This window comes from Oncorhynchus gorbuscha, linkage group LG16 (genome assembly GCF_021184085.1).
Source record: "Oncorhynchus gorbuscha isolate QuinsamMale2020 ecotype Even-year linkage group LG16, OgorEven_v1.0, whole genome shotgun sequence".
Lineage (NCBI taxonomy): Eukaryota > Metazoa > Chordata > Actinopteri > Salmoniformes > Salmonidae > Oncorhynchus > Oncorhynchus gorbuscha.
This window is the reverse complement of record NC_060188.1, coordinates 10825232-10842751: the sequence shown is the minus strand read 5'-3', so window position 1 is coordinate 10842751 and position 17520 is coordinate 10825232. Positions and strand designations below refer to the sequence as shown.

Below are 17520 nucleotides of genomic sequence, written 5' to 3'. Positions count from 1 at the left end.
ACCAAGGTTCCTAACCCTGACTGTCATTCTGAATGCAGGTTGATCCGTAAGATTTTCTGGATTTTTGTTTTAGATTCCGTCTCTCACAGTTGAAGTGTACCCATGATAAAAATGACAGACCTCTACATGCTTTGTAAGTAGGAAAACCTGCAAAATCGGCAGTGTATCAAATACTTGTTCTCCCCACTGTATGTCCAATATACCACGGCTCTTAGGCACGACGCAACAAAGAGTGCCTGGATACAGCCTTTAGCTGTGGTATATTGGCAATTCACCACAAACTCCCAAGGTGCCTTTTTGCGATTATAAACCATTTACCAACACAATTAGAACAGTAAACAAGTAATTGTGTGTCAAACCCATGGTATATTGTCTGATATAGCATGGCTTTCAGACAAATTAGCATCAAGGACCCAAACTACCCAGTTTATAACACTGTTCCATTGTCTATAATATGGGTCCACACGTTTCAGTGTTAAATTAAAGGTTGATTAAGTTAGAATTTTGTCCACAAATGTACCCAATTTTCTATGTAAATAGTTTGTGTAAATGCCATAATGCAGTTATTTTGTTTGATACTTCTCTTGTTAGCTGAAATCGTATTTTTCTGAAGTTATTGTAGCTGTCGCGCTAGCTGTTTAGTCCAAACACATTAACAAATCATGGGATTTTATCATAGGAAATGAACACCTGTAATAAAGTAGTCTCTGCTTCCAGGCCTCAGTCGCATTGTTCTCAAGAGTCTGGGGAAGTTCATATTGGAAAGGTAGGTATGAGTGGAACGCTGACTACCAGTGGCTGTTGGCTAATTGGCTGTGAGAAGCACAAATGATCCAGATTAAGATCATTTACGGTGCATTGTTGGCATTCTATATGTTGTTGTTGTTCTAGGTCCCAAGAAACAAACAGATCTTCTGTTGAATCTGACAATTAATCTTAATGGTTGTACAGTCGTCTCAAATAAAAGTGTGAAGGACCTCGGCGCTACTCTGGAACCTGATCTCTATTTTGAAGAACATATCAAGACCATTTCAAGGTCAGCTTTTTTTCCATCTACGTAACATTGCAAAAATCAGAAACTTTCTGTCCAAAAATGATGCAGAAAAATGAATCCATGCTTTTGTCACTTCTAGGTTAAACTACTGCAATGCTCTACTTTCCGGCTACCAGGATAAAGCACTAAATAAACTTCAGTTAGTGCTAAATACGGCTGCTACAATCCTGACTAGAACCAAAAAAAATTGATCATATTACTCCAGTGCTAGCCTCCCTACACTGGCTTCCTGTCAAAGCAAGGGCTGATTTCAAGGTTTTACTGCTAACCTACAAAGCATTACATGGGCTTGCTCCTACCTATCTCTCTGATTTGGTCCTGCCGTACATACCTACACGACGCTACGGTCACAAGACGCAGGCCTCCTAATTGTCCCTAGAATTTCTAAGCAAACAGCTGGAGGCAGGGCTTTCTCCTATAGAGCTCCATTTTTATGGAATGGTCTGCCTACCCATGTCAGAGACGCAAACTCGGTCTTAACCTTTAAGTCTTTACTGAAGACTCATCTCTTCAGTGGGTCATATGATTGAGTGTAGTCTGGCCCAGGAGTGGGAAGGTGAACGGAAAGGCTCTGGAGCAACGAACCACCCTTGCTGTCTCTGCCTGGCCGGTTCCCCTCTTTCCTCTGGGATTCTCTGCCTCTAACCCTATTACAGGGGCTGAGTCACTGGCTTACTGGGGCTCTCTCATGCCGTCCCTGGAAGGGGTGCGTCACCTGAGTGGGTCGATTCACTGATGTGGTCATCCTGTCTGGGTTGGTGCCCCCCCTTGGGTTGTGCCATGGCGGAGATCTTTGTGGGCTATACTCAGCCTTGTCTCAGGCTGGTAAATTGGTGGTTGAAGATATCCCTCTAGTGGTGTGGGGGCTGTGCTTTGGTAAAGTGGGTGGGGTTATATCCTTCCTGTTTGGCCCTGTCCTCGGATGGGGCCACAGTGTCTCCTGACCCCTCCTGTTTCAGCCTCCAGTATTTATGCTGCAGTAGTTTATGTGTCGGGGGGCTAGGGTCAGTTTGTTATATCTGGAGTACTTCTCCTGTCCTATTCGGTGTCCTGTGTGAATATAAGTGTGCGTTATCTAATTCTCTCCTTCTCTCTAATTCTCTCTTTCTCTCGGAGGACCTGAGCCCTAGGACCATGCCCCAGGACTACCTGACATGATGACTCCTTGCTGTCCCCAGTCCACCTGGCCATGCTTCTGCTCCAGTTTCAACTGTTCTGCCTTATTATTATTCGACGATGCTGGTCATTTATGAACATTTGAACATCTTGGCCATGTTCTGTTATAATCTCCACCCGGCACAGCCAGAAGAGGACTGGCCACCCCACATAGCCTGGTTCCTCCCTAGGTTTCTTCCTAGGTTTTGGCCTTTCTAGGGAGTTTTTCCTAGCAACCGTGTTTCTACACCTGCATTGCTTGCTGTTTGGGGTTTTAGGCTGGGTTTCTGTACAGCACTTTGAGATATCAGCTGATGTACGAAGGGCTATATAAATACATTTGATTTGATTTAATATCGTTTTGAATAAATTTTGTATATCATTTGGTTGAAAATGACACAACCCAAAGTGGGCACATGTGAAAATGATTGGCTTTCGGAGTCAACTCTCCACTTTCGTTCATAGCCATGGGAATTAGGGGTTCTGAGGGTGCAGCAACACCCCCTGAAATTCTGAAGAAAAAAATTACAACAATACAGTAGTGCATTGGGCCTCCACAAATTTCTTGTTAACAAACTATAGTTTTGGCAAGTCCGTTATGACATCTACTTTTGTGCATGACAACTAATTTTTCCAACAATTGTTTACAGACATATTATTTAACTTGTAATTCACTGTATCACAATTCCTGTGGGTCAGAAGTTTACATACACTAAGTTGAGTTCCAGATAATGATGTCATGGCCTTAGAATCTTCTGATAGGCTAATTGACATAATTTGAGTCAATTGGAGGTGTACCTGTGAATGTTTTTCAAGGCCTACCTTCACACTCAGTGCCTCTTTGCTTGACATCATGGGAAAAATCGAAAGAAATCAGCCAAGACCTCAGAAAAAAATTGTAGACCTCCACGAATCTGGTTCATCCATGGGAGCAATTTCCAAACACCTGAAGGTACCACGCTCATCTGTACAAACAATAGTTAGCAAGTATAAACTCCATGGGACCACACAGCCGTCATACCGCATGGGGACAAGGATCATAATTTTTGGAGAAATATAATCTGGTCTGATGAGACAAAAATAGAACTGTTTGGTCATAATGACCATCATTATGTTTGGAGGAAAATGGGGGAGGCTTGCAAGCCGAAGAACATCATCCCAATCGTGAAGCATGGGGGTGGCAGCATCATGTTGTGGGGGGTGCTTTGCTGCAGGAGAGACTGGTGCACTTCACAAAATAGATGGCATCATGAGAGAGGGAAATTTTGTATATATTGAAGTAACATCTCAAGAAATCAGTCAGGAAGTTAAATCTTGGTCGCAAATAAGTCTTCCAAATGGACCCCAAGCAAGCTTCCAAATTTATGGCAAAATCGCCTAAGGCCAACAAAGTCAAGGTATTGGAGTGGCCTATCACAAAGCCCTGACCTCAAACCTATAGAAAATATGTTGGCAGAACTGAAAAAGTGTGTGAAAGCAAGGAGGTCTACAAACCTGACTCAGTTACACCAGTTCTGTCAGGAAGAATGGGCCAAAATTCACCCAACTTATTGTGTGAAGCTTGTGGAAGGCTACCCAAAACATTTGACCCAAGTTAAACAATTTAAAGGCAATGCTACCAAATAACAATTGAGTGTATGTAAACTTCTGACCCACTGGGACTGTGATGAAAGAAATAAAAGCTGAAATAAATCACTCTACTATTATTCTGACATTTCACATTCTTAAAATAAAGTGGTGATCCTAACTGACCTAAGACAGGGAATGTAACACTGGGATTAAATGTCAGGAAATGTGAAAACCTGAGTTTAAATGTATTTGGATAAGGTGTATGTAAACTTCCGACTTCAACTGTACATTCTGTAGCTACCTCAGTTACCTTGTACCCCTGCACATCGACTCAGTACTGGTACTTCTTGTATATAGCCACGTTATTGTTATTCTTTATTCACTGTGTATTTATTCCTTGTGTCATTATTTCTATTTGCATTGTTGGAAAACGACCTGTAAGTAAGCATTTCAATGTTGTTTATGAAGCATGTGTCAAATAAACTTTGATTTGATTTGTTGGGAAACAGCTTGGCTACACTCCACCTTCTTTTAACCTCTTACTGACAAGACGTTCCACAGGCTTTAAGAGGAGGGGAAAGCGTGGTAGGGACTAATAATAAAAAGGTACTATCTTGTCCCCTAAGGTGCACCATTGAATGTTTTGAGGTCACACTGCTTGGTCATAATTATGTAGGGGAGAGTTGGGTAAGTTGAGACATTTTTTACATTCAGCATCACTATTTCAAGAGAAATATAGTATTCTTTCTAACAAAGACACTGTAACTACATTCATTTTCGGATGTTGTTTTTCCCTGGAAATAATCACAATACATGTAAACATAACAGTTTTGAAAACATAGCTTGTCAAACGTAGTCTCTTGAAAAAAATGACCCCGGTTATGGGGTAAGTTGAGCATAAAGGAAAGGGTAAGTTGAGCCACCTTGGGTTAAGTGGGTGATGGTGTTCTGTGACAGTGGGTGATGGTGTTCTGTGACAGTGGGTGATGGTGCTGGTCGGTCAAAGTTTAATTAATGGATTGGTGGTGTGATATATTGTGTATCTTAAATGTATGCCTACATTTATATATTAGATCTCTGTTCAATATCACGTATCCTTCCATTTCTTGAGCAGTTGTCTGGGACAGGGATGTTGTTTTGATGTGCCGATTTGTAGGCAAGTTCACTCCATAAAACTGGTTTGCGAGATTGACATGTTTATCAAGCTCAGACTCCATGTCATCAGATAAGACCTTGTGTGCCTCTGCTACTCTATCATAGCTCTCTTTCACACAGGTACGTGGTCCTTTTATTTTTTTGTCAATGTACCATTCAGTCTATTTTCTCCATCTCTTGCTGCTGCTGAATGGACTTCTTCCCTTCTCTCAATTCCTTGGGGGGGCTAAACGTGCTGGTTTTACATTTGTATACACTGGGTATGACGATGTCTGCTCTTTAAGAATAGTTTAAATGCATGATACATTGCATAAAACTGACAAAATGCTTAACTTACGCCAAGGCAAACATATTGACTATATTAGCCCAAACATGATACACTTTCATGATAGGTTTAGGATCTCACATTGTAGTTTATAAACCCCTGCTGATGTACTTTTTTTTAAATGTACTTAGGTTTAGATACAAGCATCATTAAACCTATAACACAATATATTAATTTAACTATGAAAACCTGTTTTTTGGACCCAACTTGCTCACCACTTTTCCCATGTTGTTTCTTCCCTCACATACTCCATGGAAGGATTTCATAGTTGGTGTATGGACGGTTTGCCAGAAACAAGAGGTGGCTCAACTAACTATTTGGGTCAACTTAGCCCACTCTCTCCTACCTATAACTAATGGTACAGTGGGCATACTTTACAGGGTACCACTACAGTGACAAGCATTTGTACCCCTTTAAGTACAACGTGCAACCTTTTTTTCTGAGACTGTGGGATACTGTAAGTGTTAAGTAAACAAACTGTAGACTAATCCAACTGGTAGAACCTGACTAGCAATAGCTGCTGAAAGCGGATTGGCATTCAATTCAGAACTCATATCCCATTGACCCACACCCTAGTACCTGTCATAGCATGCTCAGTGCATATAGAAGTTATACTGTACTGGAAGTGCATTAAGATGGCTAGTCTCTCTCTGAAACTTTCAGATCTTGTTATGATGAGAAATCAGGCCTGGGCTAGAAAAACGGACCCTCTAGCTGATTGGCAGCTTTTCATGCAATTGAGAACGAGATGTACTACCTCAATCAAGAAAGCTAAATCTTGCTGCTTCCTAAGTTCTATCTCCGACTCTACTGGTGATCTGTTAAAATTTGGGAAAACAGTAAATGCACTGAAGCGTGGAAATTCCTCTACTTCCCTTCTTAAGCAAGTTCTGTCAAACTCTAGCATCATAACTGAGATAAACAAGAATTGATGTTTTTAATCAGTTCCGTCAACTTCTAGTTAATCTTTGCTTTCATCACAACAGCTTTGGACTTGTGATGTGCTAGACACCTTGTGCAAGATTGATGTAAAAAATAAATAAAACCCACAGCGGCTGATTTACTTGATCCTTTCTTGCTGCAGCTTTCTGCTGATCTGATTGCAGAATCTTTAACACTCCATTTTAACCTAACAATTATTTCTGGTATCATCCCCAGGATCTGGATTATCACCCCATTTCAAATTATCTTGCCTAGCAGCAAAAATTATAGAATCCTTTGTAAATATTCAACTTAAATCCCTTTTAACTACGAAATAAAGTACCTTCGGAAAGTATCAGACTCCTTGACTTTTTCCACATTGTTACGTTAGCCTTATCCTTATCCTATTTATTTAAAAAACAAATACCTTATTTACATCAGTATTCAGACCCTTTGCTATGACACTAAATTCAGCTCAGGTGCATCCTGTTTCCATTGATCATCCTTGAGATGTTTCTACAACTTGATTGGACACGACTTGGAAAGACACACACCTATCTATATAAGGTCCCACATTTGACAGTGCATGTCAGAGCAAAGAACAAGCCATGAGGTCGAAGGAATTGTCTGTAGAGCATCGAGATAGGATTGTGTCGTGGCACAGATCTGGGGAAAGTTACCAATAAAATTCTGCAGCATTGAAGATCCCCAAGACCACAGTGGCCTCCATCTTTCTTAAATAGAAGAAGTTAAGAACCACCAAGACTCTTCCTAGAGCTGAAAGTACAAGAGAGATCCTTGATGAAAACCTTCTCCAGAGCACTCAGGACCTAAAACTGGGGTGAAGGTTCACCTTCCAACAGGACGATGACCCTAAGCACACAGCCAAGACAATGCAAGAGTGGCTTCGGGACAAGTCTCTGAACGTCCTTGATTGGCCCAGCCAGAGCCCGGACTTGAACTCGAACGAACATCTCTGGAGAGATCTGAAAATAGCTGTGCAGCGATGCTCCCCATCCAACCTGACAGAGCTTGAGAGGATCTGCGATGCTCCCCAAATACAGTTGTGCCAAGCTTGTAGCGTCATACCCAAGAAGACTCGATGCTGTAATCGCTGCCAAAGGTGCTTCAACAAATGACTGAGTAAAGGGTCTGAATACTTATGTCAATTTGATATCTGTTTTTAATTTCTAATAAAATTAGCAAACATTTCTAAAAACCTGTTTTGGCTTTGTCATTATTGCGTGTGTAGATTGAGGGAAAAAAAACATCTTAATCAATTTTAGAATAAGGCTACAACATAACAAAATGTAGAAAAAGTCAAGGAGTCTGAATACTTTCAGAAAGCACTGTATATTCTAAAATGTACGCCAGTCAGGTTTCAGACCAGGTCATAGCACTATCTTCACTACCTCTAGGTTTTAAATGATGTTCTTAATGGTTTGGATAATAAGAAACACTGTGTCCGTGTTTATTGACCTGTCTAATGATGGCTTCAACACTGTGGCTCACTCATTACTTATTCAGAGGCTTTCATCAATTGGACTTGACCAGTAGCTGGTTTGAAAATCATTTAAAAGGACAGAATACAGAGTATATTTACTGATGGAGTTCAATCAGGTTGTTTAGACATAACAAAGGGTGTCCACAGTATCCTTGGTCCGAATCTTTTCAAAAAACAAAAACAAAAAAAACAATTGTATGCATATTGACACTGTGGTATATTCTATTGCCACCAAGGCTCTGTCAGAGCTTCAATCTGCCTTTATCGCCCTGGAGAACGCCCTGGTTGAACTGAAGTTCATTCTTAAAATAATGCAGGTAAAACCATGTATATGTTATTTTCCAAATTAAAAAATGTATCTGATGATTTATGTATATGTTTTGGATGGAGACCTCATTGTGTCCCCACTTATGAATGTCTGCCACTGTATTGAAGCAATTGGATGCAGTTTATCAAAGTGCATTGCATTTTATTAAGGGGGATGTGTACTGAACCTATCACTGCATTTTGTATCAGAAAGTAGGCTGACCCTCCTTGAAGTCTCAGAGCGAAGCATTGTGCTCTTTTTGTCTATAAAGCCCTCTTGCATATGCTTACGCCATACCTTACCTCATTGTTAACTTTCAGACTTATAAAAGTTACCAAACCCGGACTCAGGAATGGCTAAACTTTGAGATTCCTTCAATACCCTTCCAGACTCACATTAAGCATCTCCAATCCAAAAATTAAATCTAGAATTGGCTTCTTATTTTGCAACGAAGCAAACATACCCTCGTAAAACTGACTATCCTACCGATCCTTGACTTCAGCAATGTCATTTACAAAATAGCCTCCAACACTCTACTCAGCAAACTGGATGTAGTCTATCACAGTGCCGTCTGTTTTGTCACCAAAGCCCCATATACTACCCACCACTGCAACCTGTTTGCTCTCGTTGGCTGGCCCTCGCTTCATATTCGTCACCAAACCCACTGGCTCCAGGTCATCTATAAGTCTTTGCTAGGTAAAGCCCGCCTTATCTCAGTTCACTGGTCACCATAGCAGCACCCACCTGTAGCACACGCTCCAGCAGGTATATTTTTTACTGGTTACCCCCAAAGCCAATTCCCCCTTTGGCCGCCTTTCCTTCCAGTTCTCTGGTGCCAATGACTGGAACAAATTGCAAAAATCACTGAAGCTGGAAACTAATATCTCCCTCACTTACTTCAAACATTTTTTATATATTTATTTTATTTCACCTTTATTTTACCAGGTAAACTAGTTGGGAATATGTTCTCATTTACAACTATGACCTGGCCAAGATAAAGCAAAGCAGTGCGACACGAACAACAGAGTTACACTTGGAATAAACAAGCGTACAGTCAATAACACAATAGAAAGAAATAAAGTCTATATACAGTGTGTGCAAATGGCGTGAGGAGGTAGGCAATAAATAGGCCATAGTAGCGATGTAATTACAATTTAGCAGATTAATACTGGAATGATAAATGAGCAGATGATGTGCAAATAGAGATACTGGTGTGCAAAATAGCAGAAAGTAAATAAAAACAATATAGGGATGAGGTAGGTAGATTGGGTGGGTGGGCTATTTACAGATGGGCAATCATCTGTCAGGGCAGCTTACAGATCATTGCACCTGTACATAGACCATCTGTAAATAGCCCACCCAACTACCTCATCCCCAAATTGTTTTTTTGTACCCCAGTATCTCTACTTGCACATTCATCTTCTGCACATCTATCACTCCAGTGTTTAGTTGCTAAATTGTCATTATTTCACCACTACGGCCTATTTATTGCCTTACCTCCCTTATCTTACTTCATTTGCACACACTGTATATAGACGTTTCTATTGTGTTATTGACTGTACGCTTGTTTATTCCATGTGTAACTCGGTGTTGTTGTTTGTGTCGCACTGCTTTATCTTGGCCAGGTCGCAGTTGTAAATGAGAACTTGTTCTCAACTGGCCTACCTGGTTAAATAAAGGTGAAATAAAAATACATTTTTTTTAAATCCACCGATTTAGGTTAATCTGCTTTTTGTATTTTTGCGCCTCTCATGTGGAATGATCTCCAAACATCCTTAAAGTTGGTCCTTCTAGGGCAATTCAGGCAGATGTTAGAGGGCATTTTTACTGAAGAATGTGTTTGTTTCATGATTGTATTTAGGTTTTCGTGTTTTGTGTTTGCTTTTCCATGATATGTACAGTATAGGAAAATGAGTGGAGAAGATTAAAGGTATCACTAGACAAGAGAAATACCTTCCTCTCTCAATAGGCAGGTTTCCAATGACCCAGGTATATTCAACAAAAACACTGTCACAAAAATAACTTGTGGCACGTGTAATGGAAAGAGCAACTAAATAGGAGAAAGGTTCTAAAAGATCCATGTTTCTGTTTGACAGGAACTTTCTTTGATGGAAAAGTGTTCCTCTCATAAATAATGAATTATATAACACACTTATGTTTAAAATGCTCCTAAAAGTGCAGTAAATGTGTATAGACAAAACAAGCTGCTCAGTTACTACTCTGCCAGCAGGAGCTCCGGGTGCCCAGTCTGTGCGCCCAGCAGTGGTGGTTCTAGACTATTTCAACTGGGGGGGCCAAACTGGGGCCAGTTGTACTGTTACAGGGGCAAGTTACATTAGAAGTTATTGTTGTCATGTCGTTTTCTTCACTGCATTGCAGGCATTAGCAGGCAAAATACCATGTTCCGTGTTGCCGCTGTCTAATAACAGATGTACAGAAAGAACTAATTCAAATGTTAGTTATGTAATTTTTTTAATTGCATACTCCACATCTAGGGGGGCCACAAGGGGGTCCAAAATTGTTGTCACAGGGGCACTGCTAGTGGCGCCCAGTGCTTGGATTGTTTTGTCAGCCATTTGCTATGAGGGGGGACTGCAAAGTAAATGGACATCCTGGGGTGCTGAAATGTGCGCTCAGTTCTTCTGGAACTGGCCTATCAGGTAGTCAACTGTTGGCGCTAAAGAGCAAATTGTACTTGAATTTTTATTTTAAATCATAAAAAGTAATTTGGTGCCTGCTGGATGGAATCTGGGACTTGATAAACTGGACAGCCACATCCAACAGTCGAATAACAGTCAGAGGGATACACTAGCTAGAATCTTCTCACGGACCAGGTAAGACAAAAATGCATGGCTCTGTGAATTCCCAATTCGCAACACCGTATTTTCTTTCGGATGCTAGGTAGTGGACAGGGTGTGTTAACTAAATCATTGGAATTGACATGTGAAAAATGGAAATGTAGCCTATTTTAGGTGTTTTTTTAGTTCTCCTTGAAATGGTCAAATAACTTAAGAATAGATTGTTAACTTTATTTCTAATTTGGCACACAGAAACTAGAGGACATAGTAACTTAGTCCAAAATAATGGCACCGATTGGCCTACAGGGGTCGCTGTTGTAAGCAGTCTCACGAACCCTCATATCTGTTGCCCCGTTTGACCTAGAGACTATAAACTTTGTATGTAGGCTGTTTCCGCATGTTGAATACATTTGCCACAAGGACCCATAAGGTCCGTCAGGATAAACTTTCCTCCATCTTGGAAATTTTTGAAAACGTATTCTCATGAACCAAATAATATCAAAGTTGACAGTTTGATAAAAGCTAAAAGGGATTGGTAAAATCTATCAGTCCCAAGACCCAAGCAAAGAAAATATCATTCTGACCTTCATTTACCTGCATATCCAGACCTTATATTTTGCCTCACAATGAACTGAACTGTTTTAAAATGGTATTTTCAGGACAACCAGGACTACACATAGAACACAAAACAATTTGACAAACAGTTGCAATCATGAGTTTTACTGACAAATGTATATAAAAAAATTGTCCGCCAACACAAAAACCTGGTAAAAATGAATTTATTTGAATGCTATCGTACAGAAATTGTTTCTTCAGTTAGAAATTAATATCCAACTAGTTAGTGACAACTGTGTGGAGTTTGTGACAGCAACTATGTGAGCTTATTAATGTATTATAGACACTATGTCCCGGGATGTCCTATGATATTCTATGTCGAAGAACCCCTTACCTTCTAACAACTATTGTGTAGCTTGTGAGCGTCATAGAGCAAAACATGTTACACGTGTTCATGAGAGTCTCAGCTTTTTCATAGATGGCTACAAACTATTAAAAGATCAAACCATTCTTAATCTACAGGCGTTTTTGTACATTTAAAAAAAAAGACCAGCTCAGGGCCCCTTCTGGGTCCGCCTTTGTCTCTCAAAAACTGCTCTAGCTCAACCCCTTTAAATAACACATAATGGTTGTTACCAACTGATGTATAATAAATAGACAAATTCAAAAATGGTACAACCCAGAAGTATGTAGCTTAAACACGTAATGTTTAAAAGGGGTTAGAAGCCCTAAATCACGCCGGCCTTAAGAGATGGCTGAGTTACCGATAAATCACGCGGCCTTAAGAGATGGCTGAGTTACCGATAAATCACGCCGCCTTAAGAGATGGCTGAGTTACCGATAAATCACGCCGCCTTAAGAGATGGCTGAGTTACCAATAAATCAGGAAGTCCGATTTTACGGGTCCATTTACATCCTTTGTAAATCCACTCCAATGACCTGTCAACTTGAAACATTTTAGGGCCATCAAAAACATGACCATGTATAGCATATGTTTGGCATTGATATCATTAAAAACATGACCATGTATAGCATATGTTTAGCATTGATATCATTAAAAACATGACCATGTATAGCATATGTTTGGCATTGATATCATTAAAAACATGACCATGTATAGCATATGTTTGGCATTGATATCATTAAAAACATGACCATGTATAGCATATGTTTGGCATTGATATCATTAAAAACATGACCATGTATAGCATATGTTTGGCATTGATATCATTAAAAACATGACCATGTATAGCATATGTTTGGCATTGATATCATTAAAAACATGACCATGTATAGCATATGTTTAGCATTGATATCATTAAAAACATGACCATGTATAGCATATGTTTGGCATTGATATCATTAAAAACATGACCATGTATAGCATATGTTTGGCATTGATATCATTAAAAACATGACCATGTATAGCATATGTTTGGCATTGATATCATTAAAAACATGACCATGTATAGCATATGTTTGGCATTGATATCATCACGTCCTCTGTAGCATATTAAACTGCATGCTTTTCTGAGTTGTAGTGGGAGGACCACATATCATATCATCATGTCTCCTGAGAAGTTACTGGCTACTGGCATTGATGAATGTAAAGCTACTGGCATTGATGAATGTAAAGCTACAGGGAATGATGAATGTAAAGCTACTGGCATTGATGAATGTAAAGCTACTGGCATTGATGAATGTAAAGCTACAGGGAATGATGAATGTAAAGCTACTGGCATTGATGAATGTAAAGCTACTGGCATTGATGAATGTAAGGTTACAGGGAATGATGAATGTAAAGCTACTGGTATTGATGAATGTAAAGCTACTGGCATTGATGAATGAGGTTGAATGATGAATGTAAAGCTACTGGTATTGATGAATGTAAAGCTACTGGTATTGATGAATGTAAAGATACTGGTATTGATGAATGTAAAGCTACTGGTATTGATGAATGTAAAGCTACTGGTATTGATGAATGTAAAGCTACTGGTATTGATGAATGTACAGCTACTGGTATTGATGAATGTAAAGCTACTGGTATTGATGAATGTAAAGCTACTGGCATTGATGAATGTAAAGCTACTGGCATTGATGAATGTAAAGTTACAGGGAATGATGAATGTAAAGCTACTGGTATTAATGAATGTAAAGCTACTGGTATTGATGAATGTAAAGATACTGGTATTGATGAATGTAAAGCTACTGGCATTGATGAATGTAAAGTTACAGGGAATGATGAATGTAAAGCTACTGGTATTAATGAATGTAAAGCTACTGGTATTGATGAATGTAAAGATACTGGTATTGATGAATGTAGGCTATATCAAGATTAGGGTACAACAGGCTAGGTGGAACTGTAAGACTAGATTAAGTTACAAGTTTACCGGTTCTGTAAGCACTTTAGCCTGCAGAATTTCAGCAACAGAAAAGAGAGCAATTGGTTAAATTAAGAAATACCACGAAATGGAGAGGAATGACATAGAGGCTAGAGCAATTTTACATCTAAATGGATTTTTCTTTTGCGATAAACGTTATTTATTCTATAATAAAAGTCAGTTAATACTATACTTTCTGCATTCAGTGAAATATTGAACACAGAAACAGAAAACAGTAGGCTACCATTCACACCTGATTTTGGCTTGCCAAAACCCAAAGAAACAAAATAACACCTTATGGCACAACGGGGACTGAAGAGAGACATTTATATGCATTTTGCATTTGTATTAAATAGCCTATGTGATATGTGTTTGGGATACAACTGTGATATGTGGTTGTCTCGCCTAGCTATCTTAAGAAGAATGCACTAGCTGTTGGTCGCTCTGGATGGGAGCGTCTGCTGAATGACGAAATTAGAAATGTACACTACATGACCAAAAGTATGTGGACACCTGCGCCTCAAAAGTCTCATTCCAAAGTCATGTGCATCAATATGGAGTTGGCCCCCCCTTTGCTGCTATAACAGCCTCCACTCTTCTAGGAAGGCTTTCCACTAGAAGCTGGAACATTGCTGCGGGGACTTAATTTCATTCAGCCACGAGAGCCAGGTCGGGCACTGATGTTGGGCGATTCGGCCTGGCTCGCAGTCAGCGTTCCAACTCATCCCAATGGTGTTCAATGGGATTGAGATCAGGGCTCTGTGCAGGCCAGTCAAGTTCTTCTACAGCCTCCCGAGTGGCGCAGTGGTCCAAGGCTGTGCCACTAGACATCCTGGTTTGAGTCCAGGCTCTGCCGCAGCAGGCCGCGACCGGGAAACCCATGGGGTGGTGCACATTTGGCCCAACGTCGTCCATAAGGGGAGGGTTTGGCCTGCAGGGTTGTCCTTGTCCCATCACGCTCTAGAGACTCCTGTGGTGGGCCGGGTGCATGCACGCTGACACGGTCGCCAAGTGTACGTGTTTCCTCTGACACATTGGTGTGGCTGGCTTCTGGGTTAAGCATTGTGTCAAGAAGCAGTGCGGCTTGGTTGGGTTTCGGAGGACGCACGGCTCTCGACCTTCACACTCCTTAATCCGTACGGGAGTTGCAGCAATGAGACAAGACTAACTACCAATTGGATACCACAAAATTGGGGGAGAATTAAATAAATACAAGTTTTTCCACACCAATCTCAACAAACCATTTCTGTATGGATCTTGCTTTGTGCACAGGGCATTGTCATGCTGAAACAGGAAAGGGCTTTCCCCAAACTGTACTATAGAATATCAATGTATGCTGTAAGATTTCCCTTCACTGGAACTAAGGGGCCTCGCAAGAACCATGAAAAAAAGCCCCAGATCATTATTCCTCCTCCACCAAAGTTTACAGTTGGCAGTATGCAGTCGGGCAGGTAGCGTTCTCTTGGCATCCGCCAAAACACGTTTCCAGAGTCCAATGGCGGCAAGCTTTACATTGTGCATGGGGCATAGTTAGGCTTGTGTGTGGCTGCTAGGCCATGGAAAGCAATTTCATGAAGCTCCCCACAAAACAGTTATTGTGCTGATTTGGCTTCCAGAGGCCGTTTGGAACTCGGTAGTGAGTGTTGCAGCCAAGAACAGACCATTTTTATGCTCTTCAGCACTCGGCGATCCCATTCTGTGAGCTTTTTTATTTATTATTATTTGTTTTTTTACTTACATTTAACTAGGCAAGTCAGTTAAGTACAAATTCTAATTCACAATGATGGCCTACCAAAAGGCCTCCTGAGGGGACGGGGCCTGGGATAAAAATAAAATTAAAATAAGTGCAATATAAATATAGGACAAAACACACACACGAATGCACCAATTTGTAAGTCGCTCTGGATAAGAGCGTCTGCTAAATGACTTAAATGTAAATGTAAATGTACAACAAGAGAGACAACACAACACTAAGTAAAGAGAAACCTAAGACAACAACGTAGCAAGGCAGCAACACATGACAACACAACATGGTACAAACATTATTGGGCTTGTGTGGCCTACCACTTCGTAGCTGAGCAGTTATTACCCCTAGACATGTCCACTTCACAATAACAGCAATTACATTTAAGCTGGGCAGCTCTGGCAGGGCAGAAATTTTATGAACTGACTAGGAAAGGTGCAGCATTGAAAGTCACTGAGCTCTTCAGTAAAGCCATTCTACTTCCAATGTTGCATGGCTGTGTGCTCGATTTTAGACACCTGGCTGAAATAGCCGAATCCACTCATTTGAAGAGGTGTCCACATATGGTTGTATATATACAGTGTATATTTATGTATATTTTGTATTTTATATGTTGTTTTGTTCACTTTTTGGACCCCAGGTAGAGTACCGCTGCCTCAAAAGCAGCTAATTGGGGATAAAATAATGCTAAAAAGACACGGCCTATTTAATGAAATTGCGTGACACGTGTTTAGAATATTAAAAACCAAACCTGATCTTTGTCGGATTTTCTTCTTCCAGTTCTTCCTTCGCCTCCTTCATGCTCTTTATCCGTCATTACGCACTCTTGCCCCCTCCCTCCCGCCTCTTCTCCGGTCATGTCTAGATGGATTACAGTTTTTGTCAAATTGACGTCAAAAGTAGTTTTTGGTGCATTTTAGCTAAACCTAACCCTTCTCCTAAATGCTATGAAAAGTCCGTTTTTACAAAAGCCGTATCCCTCCTAGACAAAACCCTCTTCTCTGGCAAGGGGCTAAAACAAATCTCGAATAGGTCCGACGTCAGGACAATAACAGTTCAAATCTAATTTTTTAATTTGAAGTTGACTGCTGGAATTGCACCGCATTTAGAGCTAGAGCTGCGCTCCCCCACAACCACGGCGCTTCCTAAATAAGCTTACAGAGCTCGACGTAGCTGTGTGTAGGCCTATATAGCCAAGCCCACGACAGGTATGTTGCAGACACGTTGTAGAGATGGGATGATATAGAGCAGGGGAGTGGGAGGAGACCAAATGGTAAATTCATATTTAGGAAGGCCACCATTCTAAAACCAACTGAATCACAATACAAACAAACCACAGGAGGCTGCAGAGGGGAGAACGGCTCATAATAATTACCAGAATGGAGCTAATGGAATGGCATCATACACCTGGAAATCATGCGTTTGATGTATTTGATAGCTATTCACTATCACCGCTCCAGTCATTAACACGAGCCAGTGCCAACAACCTCCTGTGAAACAATAGCAAAATTGAAGTTTCAATGACCCCCCCCCTTGTCCTTTAAAATAAATTGCCCCCCCCCCCCCATATCATTGGTTTAAAATTACGTTTACGACCACAAATAACAATAACTAGCGACCCTGCTTATGAACGTGCATATCGACTTTGCCACCTCAGGATGCTTTTGTGGCACAGTCGATGCCAGAAGGTGTAGGTTTCGCCGACCTCCATGGGCGAGCTCACTCTCGCTGCTTGTTTCATTACACTACGGTGTATATTACATTACGACATTACGGCTGCAGACAATGGTCAGCTAGGGGGAATTCAGATTTTCAACATTTTGATGCCATATTACTTTATTTAACCTTTTTTTAACTAGGCAAGTCAGTTAAGAACACATTCTTATTTACAATGACGGCCTATTTATAATTATATAAAATATATGCAACACATTTTCCCCCAACAACTTTCTGTCCCAATGCACCACACAACCAATAAACAAAGCATACAGACTTCGGCCACTTCAGTATCATGGTTTGCTTTTTCAACACCACAATAAATAGACCATGTCA

The 17520-nt window shown here is 40.5% G+C and overlaps 1 pseudogene; it reads right to left on the bottom strand.

Annotated features, from left to right (window-relative positions):
• Positions 1-16665, bottom strand: part of LOC124000191 — a 55222-nt pseudogene extending 38557 nt beyond the window's left edge.
• Between the last annotated feature and the right edge of the window lie 855 nt (positions 16666-17520).